This window comes from Pogoniulus pusillus, chromosome Z (assembly GCF_015220805.1).
Source record: "Pogoniulus pusillus isolate bPogPus1 chromosome Z, bPogPus1.pri, whole genome shotgun sequence".
Taxonomy (NCBI): Eukaryota; Metazoa; Chordata; class Aves; order Piciformes; family Lybiidae; genus Pogoniulus; species Pogoniulus pusillus.
In genome coordinates this window covers 106,887,055-106,906,214 of record NC_087309.1, presented here as the reverse complement: position 1 = coordinate 106,906,214, position 19,160 = coordinate 106,887,055, and positions in this window count along the sequence as shown.

The window sequence follows — 19,160 nt, the reverse complement described above, 5'->3', positions numbered from 1 at the left end:
TATGTTTCCGGAATGCTGCTGTCTATCATTTTAAATACAGATATAAGGCATATCTGAAACATCTGAAAATGAAGTTCACCCTCCTTCAGAAGTAAGCTCTGGCATTTCCTGGAAGATTACCAAGAAGGTCATGACATCAAAAAAGAGGTTGGTAGGCTTACTCCCACTGTAATGCTTTTCACTGCATCCTTCCAAACATATTTCCCACTCATCCATGCTGCAGTGTGTTTATTTGATCTTACAAGAGATTGAAACTTTCAAGAAAATAAAAATGTCCTCAGAAGTTAATGTTATCTTCTTCCCCTGAATTTCTCTTTCAAACTGTGGTCATGCCACTACATTAATAAGGTGAGGAGCTAAGGACAGTATATCTCTTCCCTCTCTTCGAAGCAGACAGAAGTTACTATGCACTGTCTTCTGAAGACACTAAAGCACGGCTACTGATACAATCTCACTAGACAGGAAAGACAGGCTCTAACATTTGCCTAAATATTTTTGTATCACTAGCAGTCACAAGCAAGACAAGAGAGGAACCATATTAGAAATAGTAATGCATTTGAAAATGTCATGTATGAATTGTGTTAACTTGCTAGGAGGATGCTCCACAGAAAAGGATCTTGGAGACCTGGTGGACAGATAAGTTATCCAGGGGACAACAATGTGCCCTTATGGCCAAAAAGGCCAATGAGATCCTGGAGTGCATTAAGAGTGCCTAGCAGATTGAATTTGATTCTCCTCTCTCGCTGCTCTGGTGCCACCTCATCTGGAGTACTATGCCCAGTTCTGGGCTCTGCAACTCAAGACAGTCAGGGAAATACCACAGAGAGTTCAGTGGGGGGCTGTGAGGGTGATGAAGGAAGTGCTACACCTGTCTGATAAGGCTGAGAGATCTGGGGTTCTTTAGCCTAGAGAAGGCTGAGAGTGTACCTTACTAATATTTATAAATATCTGAAGAGTGTCAAGAACAAGGAGACAGTCACTTTTCAGTTGTGACCAGTGACAGGATAAGGGGCAACAGGTACAAACTGGAACATGGCTAGTTTCACCTCAACATCAAGAAAAACTTCTTTATTGTGAGGATGACAGAGCACTAGAACAGGGTGCCAAGAGAGACTGCGGAGCCTCCTTCTGTAAGGAGTTTCAAAGCCTGCCTGGGCAAGTTCATGTGTGGCCTGCCCTAGCTGATCCTGCTTTGAGAGGTGGATTGGAGTTGATGATCTCCATAAACCCCTTCCAACACCTACCATTCTATAATTCTGTTAATCTAAATGTAAAAAAAAAAAAAAAAAAAAAAAAGGTCAACCCTTGAATTTTAATGACCTTCAGCTTTGTGACTTTGGTGACACTTAGCTCTTCTGATGGTATCTGGCAGCCTTCTGGCAAGTGAGTAGTCTCCATCTGCCTGTGCAAAAAAGACCCTTGAGACAAACTGCCCTCACTATGTGGCAGAGTCCCACTCAACGATTTCTTTGCAAATTGTCACTACATGGTAAAAGTACAGCAGAGTCAGTGATCAGAAAGCAACAAGGAATAGAAACATGAAAGCACAATTAACAGAGAGCTAAAATGAGACAACAGAACATATCCTCAGTCTCTGGAGCACAGCATTTCTCCATGCATTTCCTTCTGAGTTAGCATGCCCTTCCCATCTTGGTTCATTGTGTGTATTGTTCTTCCTACAGCCAGTATGAAGAGATGCACAATGCTAACCTAGCTAAAGCATCTAACTTTGAAGCAACACTGAAGCTGCAATATTGTCTAGACCTTTGGGTTGGAGGTGGATTTTCAGACATTTCCTTTCTTGCCCTGAATTATTTCTCAATTTTAAATTATACATTTCTACTTTCTTTTACAGGAGTGCCCTGCTGCTTCCCATTCTGTTTAATCTTACACTTTGTAAAGCTGCTCACATTTTGCAAACAAGAACAGCACTATAATCTACTCTGATGTGCTTCCTAATACAGAGTGAATGGTGTGAATGACAGCACAAAGATACCACTCAATAAAAAAAAAACAAGCATTCTATGTGAATGAGACTGTTTGGCATTAACTTTTAAAGCTAAGAAATCAATATTTACAATTTTTATTTTTAAAATTTTATTTTAATGTCTTAGTTTGTTCTTCTGTTGCCACCATCTCTTAAGAGAAAATGATAGACTTATAGGATCATATGCTCATAGAATCATTTAGGTTGGAAATGACCCTTGAGATCGTTGAGTCTAACTATTAACTTCAGCCTGCCAGGTCCACCACTAAACCATGTCCCTAAGTTCCATGGCTGCACATCTTTTAATTATCTCCAAGGATAAGTCAGTGCCTGACAATCCTTCAGGTGAAGAAACTTTTATTAATATCCAATCTAAACATTGCTTGCCACAATTTGACCTATCCTTGTTACTTGGGAAAGAGACTGACATCCAACTCTCTGCAATCTACTTTCAGGTAGTTGTAAAGACCATTGAGGCCTCACTTGAGCCTTGTTTTCTCCAGACTAAACAACTCCATTTCTCAAAGCCACTCTTCATAAAACTTCCTCTCTAGATCCTTCACCAGCCACACTGACCTTCTCTGGACATGCTCCAGTAACTCAAAGTCTTTTGAATGCAGCAGTTCATTGCCTGTTGAACATGTCTGGACAACCAAAATTTTGAGCTGATTAAAAAAATCATTAAAAGAATTCATAAAAGGAATGGTGTTAATGCACTTGGCCAGCATGTAGAGAATCAATATTTCTAAACAATTTTTGGACTTCTGTGAAAGCACAAAGTGTGGAAAACATTAGGTAGGGGAGAAAAAATAAAATTTGTAATAATTATTACTTCTGGCAGTTTGAAAAGATTCACTTAACTGGATATTTAAATAAATAAGTAAAATTAAAGGGTAAGAACCTTTTTTCTAGTGAGAAAGGCATTCTCAAACTTGGTAAAAAAAATATTGTATCAATTGCTAAATTGAGCTAATAAAGGCATTCATATGTAAGCAAAGTTTGCTCTAATTTAGAAGAATTAGCCAGTAAATGAGGATTCTTGACATTTTTTGAAAGTATGTCACTGAATAATAAAGGATGAAGGAGAACCAATACTGAGATTTCAATGTTGTGTCATAAGCAAAGTGTGAACATTTGTTTGCTACAAAGGAAAGGATAGTATCATCAGGAAATTGGAATATGAACAACAGACTGTGGTGTGGCAACCAACTTTTTCTTAAATTTGTTGGCAGCAGAAAGAAACTCAAAACAAAAAATACTCTCTTTAACAAAGGTGCAAGAGAAAAAAAACCAACACTGATATTGCTCCAGCTTCATCCTCTTACAGATAAATAAAAGATGTCATTTGCTATCCTTACAGACATGTCATTAACAAAAATCTGTAGCACTTAAAAAGAGCAGAACAATAAATAAGATAAAGATGTCACAGTTTAGAAATGTCCTGTACTTCTCATGAAACAGGATGTATGCAATAATGTCCTCTGAAGTGGTAAATACTACTTAAAATGTTGTAAGACTTTGGATTTCACTTGCACAATCCTGAAATTCCAGGAAATTCCAGAGCTCACAAAAATATGAACACTGAACATGAATGTGAACAGAAAAATGACATCAACATTTGCAGCATACAGCCAAGCTAATAGAAAGTGAAATCATGCAGCACTCTTAATTTAGTGGAGCTCAGGCTGGCCACAGCTGTCAAGGAAAATAAAAAGTGTTTCTTTAAATATATGAATGGCAAGAGAAGGGCCAAGGACAACCTCCAGTCCTTATTGGATAGAGAGGGGAACGTAGTGGCAAAGGATGAGGAAAAGGCAGAGGTGCTTAACACCTTCTTTGCCTCAATCTTCAATAGTGGGATAGGTTGTCTCCAGGACAGCTGGACTCCTGAAGTGGCAGATGGAGTCAAGGACCAGTATAGTCCCCCTCTAATCCATGAGGAAGCAGTAAGGGACCTGCTGCATCATTTCGATCCTCACAAGTCCATGGGACCAGATGGGATCCACCCTAGGGTGCTGAGAGACCTGGCAGCTGAGCTGGCCAAGCCACTCTCCATCATTTATCAGCAGTCCTGGCTCACTGGAGAGGTCCCTGAAGACTGGAAGCTGGCCAATGTGATTCCCATTCACAAGAAGGGTCGTAAGGAGGAGCCAGAAAACTACAGACCTGTGAGCCTGACCTCAGTGCCAGGAAAGGTGATGGAACAGGTAATCTTGAGTGTCTGCACAAAGCACCTACAGGATGGCCAAGGGATCAGGCCCAGCCAGCATGGGTTTAGGAAGGGCAGGTCCTGTCTGACTAACCTGATCTCCTTTTATGATCAGGTTACCTGCCTGGTGAATGTGGGGAAGGCTGTGGATGTAGTCTACTTGGACTTCAGCAAAGCCTTTGACACTGTCTGCCACAAGAAGCTCCTAGCCAAGCTGGCAGCTCATGGTTTGGACAGATTCACTCTGTGCTGGTGTCCTGGAGTCCTGTACCCCTAAATTCCTCTCCTGCCTGGACTTCGGGGGGAAAGGGGAAAAGCCGCCTGGTTTCCCCCCCCCTCGCCTGCCCTGCAGCCATGAAGGGGGGAGAGGACTGCTCCATGAAGTGGGGGACTGCCCCATGAGTTCCCGCGCTGGAGCCAGGCCGGGATTGGCCGTGTGCTTTCACGCCTAAGGTGTGGTAACTCTGCCCTTTGTCTAGCGAAGGTTATAAATATTGGGGACCTTCCCGCCTTTGGGGTTCCCGCTTTGGAGTTTGCCTGTGCCTGGACGTATGTGTCTGCCTGAGCTCACACACTCCCCTATGCCTGGACTGCAGAGAGACCAAAGATTCGCTTTCCTGTTAGGCACACCTTTGTGTGCCTAACGACCCCTAACGACCCTTAACGACTCCTGCAGCCGCTGGAAAGGAAGAGGAACACAGACCGCACGAGCCAGCCTGAGTGAGTTCTTTGGCTTAGCTTAATTTAGTAAGAAACCGCTATTAATTAATAGCTGAGTCCTTTTCCAACTTCTGACTTCTAATATAGTCAGATTATTGATGATATCCTTGTAGATTTAATTCTCATGCAACTGAACCTGTTTATTAAACTAAATTAATCTTTGTATATATAGTTGTGGGGGTGGTTTGTTTTTTTTTTTAATAATAAAAAATATCTATTTTTGATAAATTCTCGACTCGGCCACGTATCAAATCCTGCTCTCCGCAACAGCTGGATCAAGAACTGCCTGGATGGCAGAGCTCAGAGAGTGGTGGTGAATGGTGCCACATCCAGTTAGCAGCTGTCACTAGTGGTGTTCCCCAAGGATCAGTGCTGGGCCCAGTCCTGTTCAATATCTTTATTGATGACCTGGACGAGGGCATTGAGTCCATCATCAGTAAGTTTGCAGATGACACCAAGCTAGGAGCAGGTGTTGATCTGTTGGAAGGTAGGAGAGCCCTGCAGAGGGACCTGGACAGGCTGGATGGGTGGGCAGAAGCCAATGGGATGAGATTTAACAAGGCCAAGTGCAGGGTTCTACACTTTGGCCACAACAACTCCAAGCAGCGCTATAGGCTGGGGACTGCGTGGCTGGAGAGCAGCCAGGAGGAAAGGGACCTGGGGGTACTGATAGATAGTAGGCTGAAGATGAGCCAGCAGTGTGCCCAGGTGGCCAAGAGAGCCAATGGCATCCTGGCCTGCATCAGGAACAGTGTGGCCAGTAGGACAAGGGAGGTTATTCTTCCCCTGTACTCAGCACTGGTCAGGCCACACCTTGAGTACTGTGTCCAGTTCTGGGCCCCTCAATTCAAGAAGGATGTTGAGGTGCTGGAACATGTCCAGAGAAGGGCAACAAAGCTGGTGAGGGGCCTGGAGCACAAATCCTATGAGGAGAGGCTGAGGGAGCTGGGGTTGTTTAGCCTGGAGAAGAGGAGGCTCAGGGGTGATCTTATTACTGTCTACAACTACCTGAAGGGACATTGTCACCAGGTGGGGGGTGGCCTGTTCTCCCAGGCAACCAGCAATAGAACAAGGGGACACAGTCTCAAGTTGTGCTGGGGTAGGTATAAGTTGGATGTTAGGGGGAAGTTCTTCACAGAGAGAGTGATTGGCATTGGAATGGGCTGCCCAGGGAGGTGGTGGAGGCACCGTCCCTGAAGGTGTTCAAGAAAAGACTGGATGAGGTACTTAGTGCCATGATCTGGTTGACTGGCTAGGGCTGGGTGCTGGGTTGGACTGGATGACCTTGGAGTTCTCTTCCAACCTGGTTGATTCTATGATTCTATGACTCCATGAATTGAAGTTTCTATCATAAAATCAATCAGTTTGGTAGGGACCTCCGAGATCATCCAGTCCAACCTATCACCCAGCCCTAGCCAGTCAACTAGACTATGGTACTAAGTCCTTCATCCAGTCTCTTCTTGAACACCTTCGAGGACAACAACTCCACAGCCTCCCTGGGCAGCCCATTCCAGCAGCAAATCACTCTCTCTGGGAAGAACTTCCTCCTAACATCCAGCCTATACTTCCCCTGACACAATTTGAGACTGTCCCCCCCCCTTGTTCTGTTGCTGGTTGCCTGGGAGAAGAGACTGACCTCAACCTTACTACAATCTCCCTTTAGGTAGTTCACAGGCTCACAGAATATTAGGGGTTGGAAGGGACCCAAGAAGATCAATGAGTCCGAAACCCCTGCCAGAGCAAGACCACACAGTCTAACACAGATCACAGAGGAACACATTCAGACAAGCCTTGAAAGTCTCCAGATGAGGAAACTCCACAGCCTCTCTGGGGAGCCTGTTCCAGTGCTCTGTGACCCTTACAATAAAGAAATTCCCCCTTGTGTTGAGGCAGAAACTCTTTTGCTGCAACTTACACCCATTGCTCCTTGTCCTATCACAGGGAGCAAGTGAGCAGAGCCTGTCTCCCTGCTCCTGGCAGCCTTCAGATACTTAGAAACATTTATCAAATCCCCTCTAAGTCTTCTTTTCTCCAGACTAAAAAGCCCCAGGTCCCTCAGCCTCTCCTCATCAACCATGCCCTCCAGTCCCCTTGTGGTGGGGGGGATTTCTCTTATTCCTCCTCTGTTAGGGGGAGGTGAGAAATTAATTTGAGGCAGTATTATTTTATTATAAAATTATTTATTAAAATTAATATTTACAAATTTGTACCACCCCCAACCACTACGAAATCAGGTTCATTGTGCAAGATTATGAAAACAACTTGGGATATATTTACAGGGATTGGATTATTAAATGGAAATATCAAATTATCAACAACTATAGACAGAGAGAAAGATTGCCTTAGGCTTAATGCCTCTTAAAAACTATGCTGTTTGCCCAGCAAGGGCTGAAACTGTGTCTGCTCTTAAGACAGAGGTAACTTATATTACGAAGGAAATAAAGCTTGCTTAGATGTGTTGCTCTTAGGTATTAATTATTAATCACCCTCCCAGGATTGTGTCACAGTGTGTGCCCAGTGTTTGGGTCTTGGTGAGGCTGGAATCTGTCCCGGCTTGCAGGTGAATGATAAGTGTTCCCAGTCTCTGGGGTAAACAGGATTTCTCTGACCTTCTCTCCTGGTGTGAAGTGGTCTCTGCCTTGGTGCTGTTGCTTCTTCTGGATGCCGTGTGTCCAGGGATGATCAGCTGGCAGGATTTCCAGGTGCAGGAGAAGGATTTGTCCGTGCAGCTTTTAGCTTCTGACAGTCGTCTCACAGCTAGCAGGCTGTGTTTGTAGGTTAGCAGACAGTCTGAAGGTCTGCTGGGCCTGGATCTTTCCAGAGCTACAGAACAGCTGATAAGCAGTATATGCCAGGCAAGCAGGGTCTGCCGTGCTGCAGGGAGACTTGAGCTCCGTAGATAAATGCAGGATAGCAACCCAGTGTGTATGGCTGCTCTAGGCTTAGGCAGGGGGCTCTCGGCTCCCCATATATGTATGAAATGCAGGCGTGCATGCGCTCTGCTTCTCAGAGGGTACTCAGACAGGATAACTGCTCCTTGAGATCAATGCAAGAGGGCTAAGCCTCAGTAATGTTTGCAAGTGAGCAAGGGCCTGATTCTGTGTCTAGGCCATGCAAGCAGGTCAGGGCAGCAGGGTGCTGCTATATGGATCAGAGAGCTGAGCTTGGACCTCTAAGTCTGAACACTCTGAATGCTCTGAACTTTCTGAACTTCTGAACACGTGGTGCTCCTTTGCACCCCTCTTTATAGACTCTGAGCCAAGATTCGTGGCTCATTTGGCCATCTAAAGTGACCAATCAGGCTGGCAGTAAGCCAAACCTTACTTTAATAGGCAGTAGCTGTTTGCCTGGACCCTCCCAATAGGGGATTACCTGAGCGGACCCCAGGGGTACACAGACTGGGCGTGTGTGTGTTACACAACCTGTTTACTGCCATAGGTCCCTGGCAGAAAAACATGTCCAGGCATGTAGAGGCATAGAGAAGCCTCAGTTTTGGGGCTGCTGCCCCTCCACCACACCCCTAATCATCCTCACAGCCCTCTGCTGGATTCTCTCCAGCAGATCCCTGTCTTCTTCAACTGGAGAGCCCAAAACTGAACACTGTATTCAAGATGAGGTCTCACCAGGGCAGAGTAGAGGGGAAGGAGAACCTCCCTTGATCTGCTGGACACACTCTTCCTAATACACCCGAAGATCCCATTGGCCTTCTTGGCCACAAGGGCACATTGCAGTGCCATGGTTAACTTGTCATCCACCACGACCCCCAGGGCCCTCTCCACAGGGCTGCTTTCCAGCAGATCACCTCCCAGCCTCTACTGGTGAAGTTTGTTATTCCTCCCCAGGTGCAGGACTCTGCACTTGTCCTCGTTGAATTTGATCTGGTTCGTCTGTGCCCAGCTCTCCAGTCTGTCCAGGCCTCCCTGGATGGCCACACAGCCTTCAGCTGTATCAGCCAAGCCTCCCAGCTCGGTGTCATCAGCTGAGCAGACACTCGGTGCTCTCATCAATGTCATTGATGAAGATGTTGAACAGGACTGGACCCAGCATTGATCCCTGGGGAACACCACTAGTCACAGCTCTCCAGCTGGACCTGGCACCATTGATCACCACTCTCTGAATTCTATCTTGCAACCAGTTCCTAATCCATCTCACTGTCTGCTCATCCATCCCACACTTCCTCAGCTTGCTCACTAAAATATCATGGGAGATGGTGTCAAAGGCCTTGCTAAGGTCAAGGTAGACTACATCCTCTGGGTTCCCTGAATCTACCCATTCAGTTATGGCAACATAAAATGCCATCAGGTTAGTTAAGAATGCCTTCCCCTTGGTAAGTCCATGCTGGCTACTCCTGATAACCTTTTTCTCTTCCAAGTGCCTTGAGGTGCCCTCCAGCAGGAGCTGCTCCATCATTTTTCCAGGGATGGAGGTGAGGCTGACTGGTCTATAGGTCCCTGGAACCTCTTTCTTGCCCTTTTTGAAGACTGGAGTGCTATTGGCTCTCCTCCAGTCCTCAGGCACCTCTCCTGTCTACCACGATCTGGCAAAGATGATGGAGAGTGGCAGAGTGATAACATCAGGCAGTTCTCTCAGCACCCTTGGGTGCATCTCATCAGGGCCAGTGGACTTGTTAATGGTTAATAGTTGTAAACAGCAATGAGGTCGCCCTTGAGCCTCCTCTTCTCCAGGCTAAACAACCCCAGCTCCCTTAGACTCTCCTCACAGGGCTGTTCGCCAGGGCTCTCATCAGCTTCATTGACCTTCTCTGGCCACATTCCAGTATCTCAAAGTCTCTCTTGAATGGAGGACCCCAGAATTTGACACAGTACTCAAGGTGTGGTCAGGCCAGTGCTGAGTACAGGGGAAGAATAACCTCCCTGGTCCTGCTGGCCACACTATTCCTGAGCCAGACCAGGATGTCATTGGCTCTCCTGCCCTCCTGGGCACACTGCTGGCTCATGTTTAGCCTTTTATCTACCAGTACCCCCAGGTCCTTCTCCCTCTGGCTGCTCTCCAGCCACTCTGTCCCCAGCCTGTAACTCTTCTTGGGGTTCTTGTGGCCAAAGTGTCTACTTGGTCAAGTGCACTTTATCTTGTTAAATCTCATCCCACTGGCCTCTGCCGACCCATCCAGCCTGGCAATGTCTCTCTGCAGGGGTCTCCTATCCTCTGAAATATCAACACCTGCTCCTAACTAGTTGTCATCTCCAAACTTACTGATGATGGACTCAATCTCCTGGTCCAGGTCATCAATAAAGATCTTGAGCAATTTCATGACTTAAAGTTTAACACATTTCACACCCTCTTATTCTTAATATGAGAGGCTTGAATTGTACTTAATATTTATTAAGTTATGTAATAACATAACTTTGTTAAATATAAAACCTTTATAACATTCTATGGCATCATAGAATCATTAAGGTTGGAAAAGACCTTTAAGATCATCAAGTTCAGCCACAGCTGAACTACCATGACCACCAAACTACATCCTGAAGAGCCACACCTATACACTCTTCAACATCTCCAGGGATGGCAACTCCACCACATGCCTGGGCAGCCTGTTCCATCTCATCACTCTCTTGGTAATGATTTTTGTCTTAATATCCAGTCTAAACCTTTGGCAGAATTTTAACCCATTTCCTCTCTGCCTGTCACTAGTCACTTTGGAGAAGAGATCAACATCAATTTCTTTACAATGTCCTTTCAGGTAGTCATAGAAAGCAACAAGACCTCCTCTTAGCCTTCTCTCCTCCAGACTAAACAACCCCAGCTCCCTCAGCCACTGTTCATATTACATGCCCTCCAAGCCCCTCATCAGCTGTGTTGCTCTTCTCTGGACACAATCCAGGATGTCAAAGTCTTTACTTGGTGCCCAGGATTGAACACGGTACTCAAGCTGTGGCCTCACCAAAGCCAAACAAGAGAGACAAAATTACTTCCCATACTTCTGCTGCACACACTGCTTTTGATACAGGCCAGGGTGCCATTGGCCTTCTTGGCCACCTAGGCACGTTGCTGGCAGGCCATTCACCTGACTGGCAGGCCATCAGCACCCCCAGTTACTTTTTTATCAGACTGGCTTCAGTCATTCTTTCTCAAGTTCATAGCATTGTGTGGGGATGCTGCAACCACAGTGCAGGACTTTGCACTTGGTCTTGTTAAACCTCATTCCTTTGACCTCAGCTCATCTATTTAACCTGTCCAGATCTCTCTGCAGAGCCTTCCTACCCTTGAGCAGATCAACACTCCCACTCAGTTTTGTGGCACCTGCAAACTTGATGAGGGTGCTCTCAATCCCCTCATCCAAATCATTAATAAAGATATTAAATGGATTAAAGATCATATAACAGTTAGATGTCCACAATAAAAGACAACAGAGAAGATATTTCTTATTCTCAAATCAAGTACTGCTTCTATGTGCTGTACATTTTATAGGACATCAGCCTATGTAAGGATTATTAATTCTTCTACTCTTAAAATCTGAGTCATGATTTTTCTTCCTAAAGCTGCATTAAATACTGTAGATCACTAATATTTGAGCCCTGAAATTTGAAACTAAGCATTAGAGCACATGCAATTTTTTCTCACTTTTGAATCTTTAAAAAAAGGGATGAGTCTTGCTGGATCTCAGGCAGAATAAAAATAATATATTAGTGCAAGACTTACTCTTCTTTGGTTTTGTTTTCATTCTAGATGAGGATAACTGTTTCTTCTTCCCTCTGAATCTAATAGTCTTTATTTTTTTCCCCTGAAGAGCACATATCTGGCACAAGCAACTACAGATTACTCATGTTTTACTCCAGAAAAAGTCACTGCAGGAAACTGTAAAAAACTGAAAAACGAGCCTGCTTTCTGGAAGACTTTAGCATTTCTTCCAAGTGATTCAGAAAAGATTGCATTATTTTGATAACAAAATTGAAGACCTGGAAAACAGGTCACGATGTTCACATCTTAAGAATTACAGCTATTACAGAAGAAAACAAAAGCGAAGGATGATTGGATTTATAACCACTATGATAATTAGAGGAATCAGAGGTTGTGTTTTCCCACACAAATGAGAAATGACATTAATACATCTGAAACTAAGACAGCAGGACAAGCCATGTGTTACCTCTATAAAAACACTGACACTTTCACAAAAGGAAAAAAAGATACTCTCACACACACCTAGGAAAAGGTAGAATTAAGTTCAATATTTTTGTTGCATTTTCATGAACAGAAACTCAAAAAACAGAGAAGCAAAGGAAATCTTCAATACATACTGCTTCTTTAGTTCCATGTAAGGACAGATTTTGTCTAAAGAGGAATGTATATACCACACATTCTTGTAAACTCTGGGTAAGGAGCAATTTACACACAGAAAACAGAAAGTTATACCTCTTTCTGAGCCTAAACAACTTTCTGTGTTTATTGCTGGGTGTATAGCAGCAGTGCTGAAGCTCTTTGGGAGAACTGCTGCAGGGGTGTTTGACAAAATAGCACCATTTGTGTGCAGTTCTCTACCAGCACTGTACTTCCTATGAAAGCAAAACAGAAGAGAGCAATTTCCACAGGTTCTTTGAAGGAAAAACCTGCAGAAATGTCATATTCTGCCATGATCAGTCCAACATGTTGTGTCCCTGTCTACGCTCAATGTTTGCTCACTAAATCTGTAATATGCTGACATACCACACAGTCCCAGGAAGCAGACATCACCTCATTTCTGTAGTGGGTGCACAGAACAGGACACCTGTACAAGTATGTGTGCCATTATTAAAGCAGCTGTTTTGCTTTGGTTTCGTTGCTGAGGTTCACATTCTGATGTAGTCTTGGTGTAGTAATATGTTGAATATGCCTTTAGTCAGGTGCTAAAAGAAAAATTCTGCAGTTTAGTAAACTGTTGTTTTTTTTTGTTGTTGTTGGTTTTTTTTTAAATTGGTTTCTTTAATGCCAGTGATGGAATGACACACTGGTATTCAGGAGAAACATCAGGACATTATATATCACACCAAGACATTGCATATCACAAACAGAAGAATGGTCTGGAGTTTTCAAAGTCTAGGTTCTGTCTGTGGCCTGCTGAGTAGCTTTGCATGACATAATGCAAAACCTTTCCCTCAGTTTTTTTATTTGTATAAAGGGAATAAAAATCTTCCTTCACATATCCTTCTAGAATCACTTTGTAAAAGTACACTTATTTATTTATCACTTAAGTAAGAATACAGAAGTTATGTCAACTACAATCAGGATCAGATATTAAATGGACTTGGATTTTTAACTCTTTCATGTTGCTCTTTTAGCTAGCCATGGGTATTAAAGCAGCTTTGTTTCTACTAACACAGAGCCAGAGAATGGTAATGATTAGAAAAGATCTTTAAGATCACCAAATCTAAACATCTAACTCTACCATGGCCACTACCACACCATATCCTAGAATACCATACCTAGACAGCTTTTAAATACATCCAAGGATTGATGTATTCTTATCATTTTTTCCCCTCCAAGTTATCTTCAAGGGAAAATAATTAAAATAAAAGAGTCTGTTGATAGAATACAGTTACAGAACCATTGGAAGACCTTTAATATCATTGAGTCAAAGCATTAACTGACTCTCCAAGTCTGGTGCTAAACCATGTTCCTTAGCACCACATCTCTGTGTCTTTTAAACACCTCCAGGAATGGGGATCCAACCAACTCTGGGGACCCTGTTCCACTGCCTGAGAAATACCTTCAATCAAGAAATTTCTGCTAACATTCAACCTAAACCTCCTCTGGTGTAACTTGAGGCCATTTCCTCTCATCCTTTCACCTGTAACTAGGGAGAAGAAACCAACACCCACCTCGCTACAATCTCCTTTTAGGAAGTTGTAGAGAGTAGTGAGGTCTCCTTTTGTCTGGACTAAACAATCCCAATTCATTCAGCAGCTCCTCCTAGGACCTGATCTACATACCCTTCAACAGTTTTGTTGCTCTTCTCTGGATGTGCTCCAGCAACTCAATGTCCTCCTGTAATGAGAGGCTCAAAACTGAATCCAGTTGTCAAGATGTGACCTTGTCAAGGTCTGGAGAATAGAGATTAACAATATCTCTGTCCAGAGGAGCGAGATCTGTTCTTATGGATTTCTGTGTTGTGAAATTAAGGTGCAAGCGAGACTACCTATCAATACAAAACTATTTATTACAGAATAAAGTTGAATAAAACAAAGGAAGAGAAAGAAAGGGGGAGAGAGAGGGAACAATGAAGAAAGAGAGAAGAAGCAGGGAAGGAAAAGAGTAGGGATTATATTATCATCAGCCAAAAATGGGATCGAAGACAGGGAGAGAGAGACACATGTGCATGGCCCAGGGATGTTTTCCTGTGGCGTTTGTCAGTTCTTCTGTTGGAGGTGCCCTGGTAGAGGTGCTCTTCTGGAGGTGCTGTCTTAAACAGGCATTGCTCATATCTTTTTATACAGTTTTTTAGATCAGTGTCTGGGTGCAGCTCCCCAGGAAATCTTCCTGTGTGTTCATACATTCACAGGGGTCTGGTGGTGGCACTGCTCCCTCCCTGTGCCACTTAGCTGTCCGTACCCCAAATACACATAAGCCTTTTCTCTTCAGAGTAGCTGATGTAAGACATGCACATCCTGGGCATTGAAGCCAGGCTGAGGTCTGGGAAGTCCAAGAACGCACTGTATCCGTGTTGATTTGCATCCCTGAGCTTTTGGACAGGAACCTGGGCTGAGTCCGGGAAGTCCACAAAGGTGCTGTTGATTTGCATCCTTCAGCATTCAGCCAGACACCTTGGCTGAGACTGGGAGGGAAACAAAGGCAATCTTTATCATTGTTGATGAACAAGGGAGAGACCATTTAGACTCTCACAGATCTCAGCAGTGATTAATACAGGGAGACAACTGCTACCCTGGACCTGATGGCTACATTACTCCTGATACAGGCCAGGATGCTGCTGGCCTTTTTGGCCACCTGAACACATTGTTGGCTCAGGTTCTGTGTCTGTAAACAAGCACCCCCAGATCCTGCAACCTTGCATGGGGTTGTTGGGACCCAGGTGCATGACTCAACACTTGGCCTTGTTGGATCTCACACAAATGGCCCCAGTCCCTCCATTCAACCTGTCCAAGACCCTCTGTAGGGCCTTCCTACCATCAGGCAGATCAACATTTTTTCCCAACTGAATGTCTTCTGCAAACTTATGGAGCGTGCCCTTGATCCCATTGTCTAGGTTGTAGATAAAGATATTAAACTGAACTGGCCCAATACCAAGACCTCATACTGAGCCCTGTTGATAGAATTTAAGCCTAAATTATTTATTCCACACAGAGAAACTTGAAAAATCAAGGTGAAAATCAAGAGTTCCGCAGTCCATGAAGAAATAGAGATGATCAAGAAGGAGTAGTGTTTCTTTTACTTCAGTGGTTTGCAACATTCTTTTCAGTTCCTTTTATTTAACATTTTAAGTTTTCATTTCTTTTGTTGATAAATATACACTATTTAAAAGTATTCTGTGCACTATTCTGTGTTTCAATGGACATTGCTGAAACAGACATTTGCTGAAGTTCAACAGGTAAAATACCATAGAAGACATCCATTTCAGTGACCACAGGCCAGATCTGGCCAGTTCATTCCTTTGCCTCTATCTCTGCTCTTCAGCAAATGAGAGATCACAAAACAAAATTATATTCTGCATTGTTTCATCAAAGAAAGAGGGAAAAAAAAAAAGAAAAAGAAAGGAAAATTTGAATGGAAACTGAAAAAGAGAACACTTGTGGAAATAAATTCAGCAGGCTGTGTGGAGGTGCACCAGACATCATCCACACTGTCATCAATTTTATTTGAGCATAGATACTGATCAAGAATATAAAATCTAACAGTTTGTGTCTTTGTCACTCAAACAAACAGGTCCTCTCTCACATTATCAAAAAAATCCACCAAAACAACATGCTGGTTTAGTTTGGTATCAGCTAAGCTCACAGTTAACTGCCCTCAAATTCCCAGTCAGCAGCACAGTTTCCCTGTAGCCTAATTTAATTTAATTTATTTGAAGAACTAAAAGACTGCTCTGGCACAGGTTTGAGGGTCATTTTTCCCCAATCCATTTTGTGAGTTTTTATCCTTTATGTGTTTTAGCTACCCACAACAGTTTGGACCACAAGAGATTAATAGAATATCTAATCTCACAAATATTTCTGTTCATCCTTTTTAATGAAATAGTAGGAGAGGAGAATAAGATGCCACTCCTGTATGCCAGTGGAGTGATGCCAGTGGCGTAGTACAAAATGATGCCAGCTCTTACTTGTCATCAGAATTTTCTGGTTTATTGGTTCCCAGAGCTCTTATGAATTTTAAAGTTCATTTTTAAAAGCCCTTTAAGCAACATTGTTGATCCAGAAATACATAGGAGAACAACACAGTTGGAGGTGTGTGGTGGAGTGTGGTTAAGTGACTACTGATTCTATGAATGTCAAAGACATACAATATTTCTTTGGTACATGGAAAAGGCTCTACTACTGACTAAATAACTATCATGTTATAAATATTTGGGATTTCCTTCAATGGAGAGAAAAATATATAAAATCAAGGTTATTGCCTTACAAAATGTCAGAATTGCCCACAAAACAGAATTTCAGATTAATTTACTGACTGGTGAGGTTTGGGTATTTTTGCCTCATATCTACTGGTTTTTCTTCAGCGAGTAACTAAGAAATGACCAAGCTCTCTGACAGAATTACATATATACTAATAACATTCTGTTGTAGTGCTCCTAAAATGCTCCGTGTTTTGAGTTTGTTGGTTTGGGAGGAGTTTTTGTGTTTGTGGGTTTTGTGGTGGTTTTTTGTTTGTTTGTTTGTTTTAGTTTGTTTTGTTTGGTTTTGGTTTGGGTTTTGGGTTTGGTTGGGTTTTTTGTTGTTTTGTTTTGTTTTTGGTGTTGTTTTTTTTTGCTAAATAGTCTGGACAGAAGAATAAATAGTGGCATAAAGGAGCTGGCTTTGCTGCAGCTGTATATCTTGCCCTTGCTATTCCTTCCTGGTATTCTTTTCACAATAAAATAGGAAAAGCAGAATTGTCTGTGCAACAAGAATTTCTTTCCATCTTTTGTTTTTCTCTAGCAGCTGCATTTTATTTATTGGCTGTCTCAATAATTCTATTATATTTAAACTCCAGAGATGGAGAAAAAACAGGATGCATGAAGACAGATCACTGCCAAACCTGCAAGTCCTCCACGTGGGACTTGAGAAGGCATAGGAGTTTAAAGACATTTTCTTCCAATCCTGCCCATAGTTAAAGAGGTTGGAAATGAGTGGGGAAAAAATCAGAAATCCTAACTAAATTTATTATGCTGTTTGGTATTGTATATATTGGTCATGTAGTGCTCTCCCCAGCTATCCTTCTGTTACTACAATGCCATGTAACTTATAATTTCAATGAAGAGAACTCAGTTTCTCTCAAAAGATTGAAAGAGCCAAGCCCTCCATCCCATTCTTCCTGAATGTCTTCCGTGGTTGCTAAATTCTTGTACTTGAGACAATGTTTTAATATAGAAACACAAATAACTACTCTGTATTGGAGTTGCAGGTGGAACTGCAGCTTCATAATATAGCTTGCTGGTTGGATTTGCCTTTTTTCCTAAGAAAAAAATAATGAACAAACAGATGCTTTGTGTTAAAGTCAGTGGACATCAAACTCCAAAAATTATCAATTCAGCCCCATTCAACAGAAAACACATCACATTAAGTAAATGAAGTTATTTTTTTTCACAAATCATAGAATCAAAATAATCAGAAAATCATAGCATTGGTGGGGTTTAAGGAGATTTAAAGATTCAGCCTCATTTATAGTTTCAGCCTCATTGCCATAGACAATGACATCTTCTGCTAGATAAGGTTGCTCAAAGCCACATACCACCTTGCCTTGAACAATCCCAGGGAGAGGGCAGCCACAGTCTTATAATTGAATTTAAGTCCTATACTACAATTACTGTATTTATCATTATTCAAGTAGCATGCCCATTCCTTTCAAACAGAAAAACTCTTCCTGTGAAAGGTAGTTGGACTGACAGCAGAGATTGCAAATCTGGTTACAACCCATGGCTACAATGTCAGAATTATAAACACTGTGAGTCACATGTCTCTTTTCTCTTAAATTCTGCTGTTCATGATAGCATTCTCTGAGTCTTAGTGTCCTCTCTCCATCTTCCTACCTACTTGTAAACATCTCTTTAACTTTTGGCACTGATTTACTGAAACAAACAAGCTTTCTTAAGGAAAACATTCTACCTTTATCCTCAAGGGGATGTTGTGGAGGGCCTGTAGGCCTGGAAAGGGGCTTGTTTATGCCTTGCCTTGCCTGGACATGGTTTTCTGCCAGGACCCCTGGTTGTAAAAAGGTTGTGTAAGCCACACACACCCAGCTCGTGTCTCCCTGGGGTACACCCATGTGATCCCCGTATTTGCGAAAGTCCAGGCAAGTAGCTTCTGCCTATTATGGTAAGGTTTGGCTGACTGCCAACCTGATTGATCATTCTAGTGGCCAAAGGGCCCATTAATCTCGGCCCACATTCAATAAATAGGGGTGCACAGGTAAGCAACACACTCAGCTTGGACCCCCTTGCAGCACCCTGCCTCTTTGACTCACCTGCACGGCTCAGACACAGCTCTGACCCTCGCTTGCAGTGCTCAGCCACTCAGACCCCCACACTCGGACGCCATTGCATAGCTCCGATGCTCAGAGTCTCAGACCTCATGCTTTGACTTATTCACAGCTCACCTGCCTGTGTACTTTTCTTGCAGAGCTCATTTAAGCCTGCACATAATATATATAAAAGGAGTCTGTAGCCTCCTAAGCCAGCTGTGCACATCTGCACATTATTCCTATCACGACTAAATCCTGCATTGATTTACCTACGGAGCTCAAACTGCCAGCAGCCGCGCACACTTTGCATGCCCACTGCCTATCATTGCCTGGTAAAAGCCATTGCCGCTGAGATAACCAGGAAGCAGACTCTGGATTGTCTGCGCACACAGCCTGAAGCTGTGAAGAACCGTGCCAGAGACAGCACGATATTCTCCTCCTGCTCCTGAAATCCTGCCAGCTGATAAGCCCTGGATACAGCATCCAAAGGAGCCAGCAGCATTAAAGGCAGAGATCGTCCCTCGCCAGGAGAACAAAGGTTAGAAGAAGCCTATTTCCCCACAAACTGGGAAGATTTATCCTCTCGCCTGAAGACAGGAAGATTCTGTCCTCAGAGTCCACGGGCAGAGATCCTGGAGA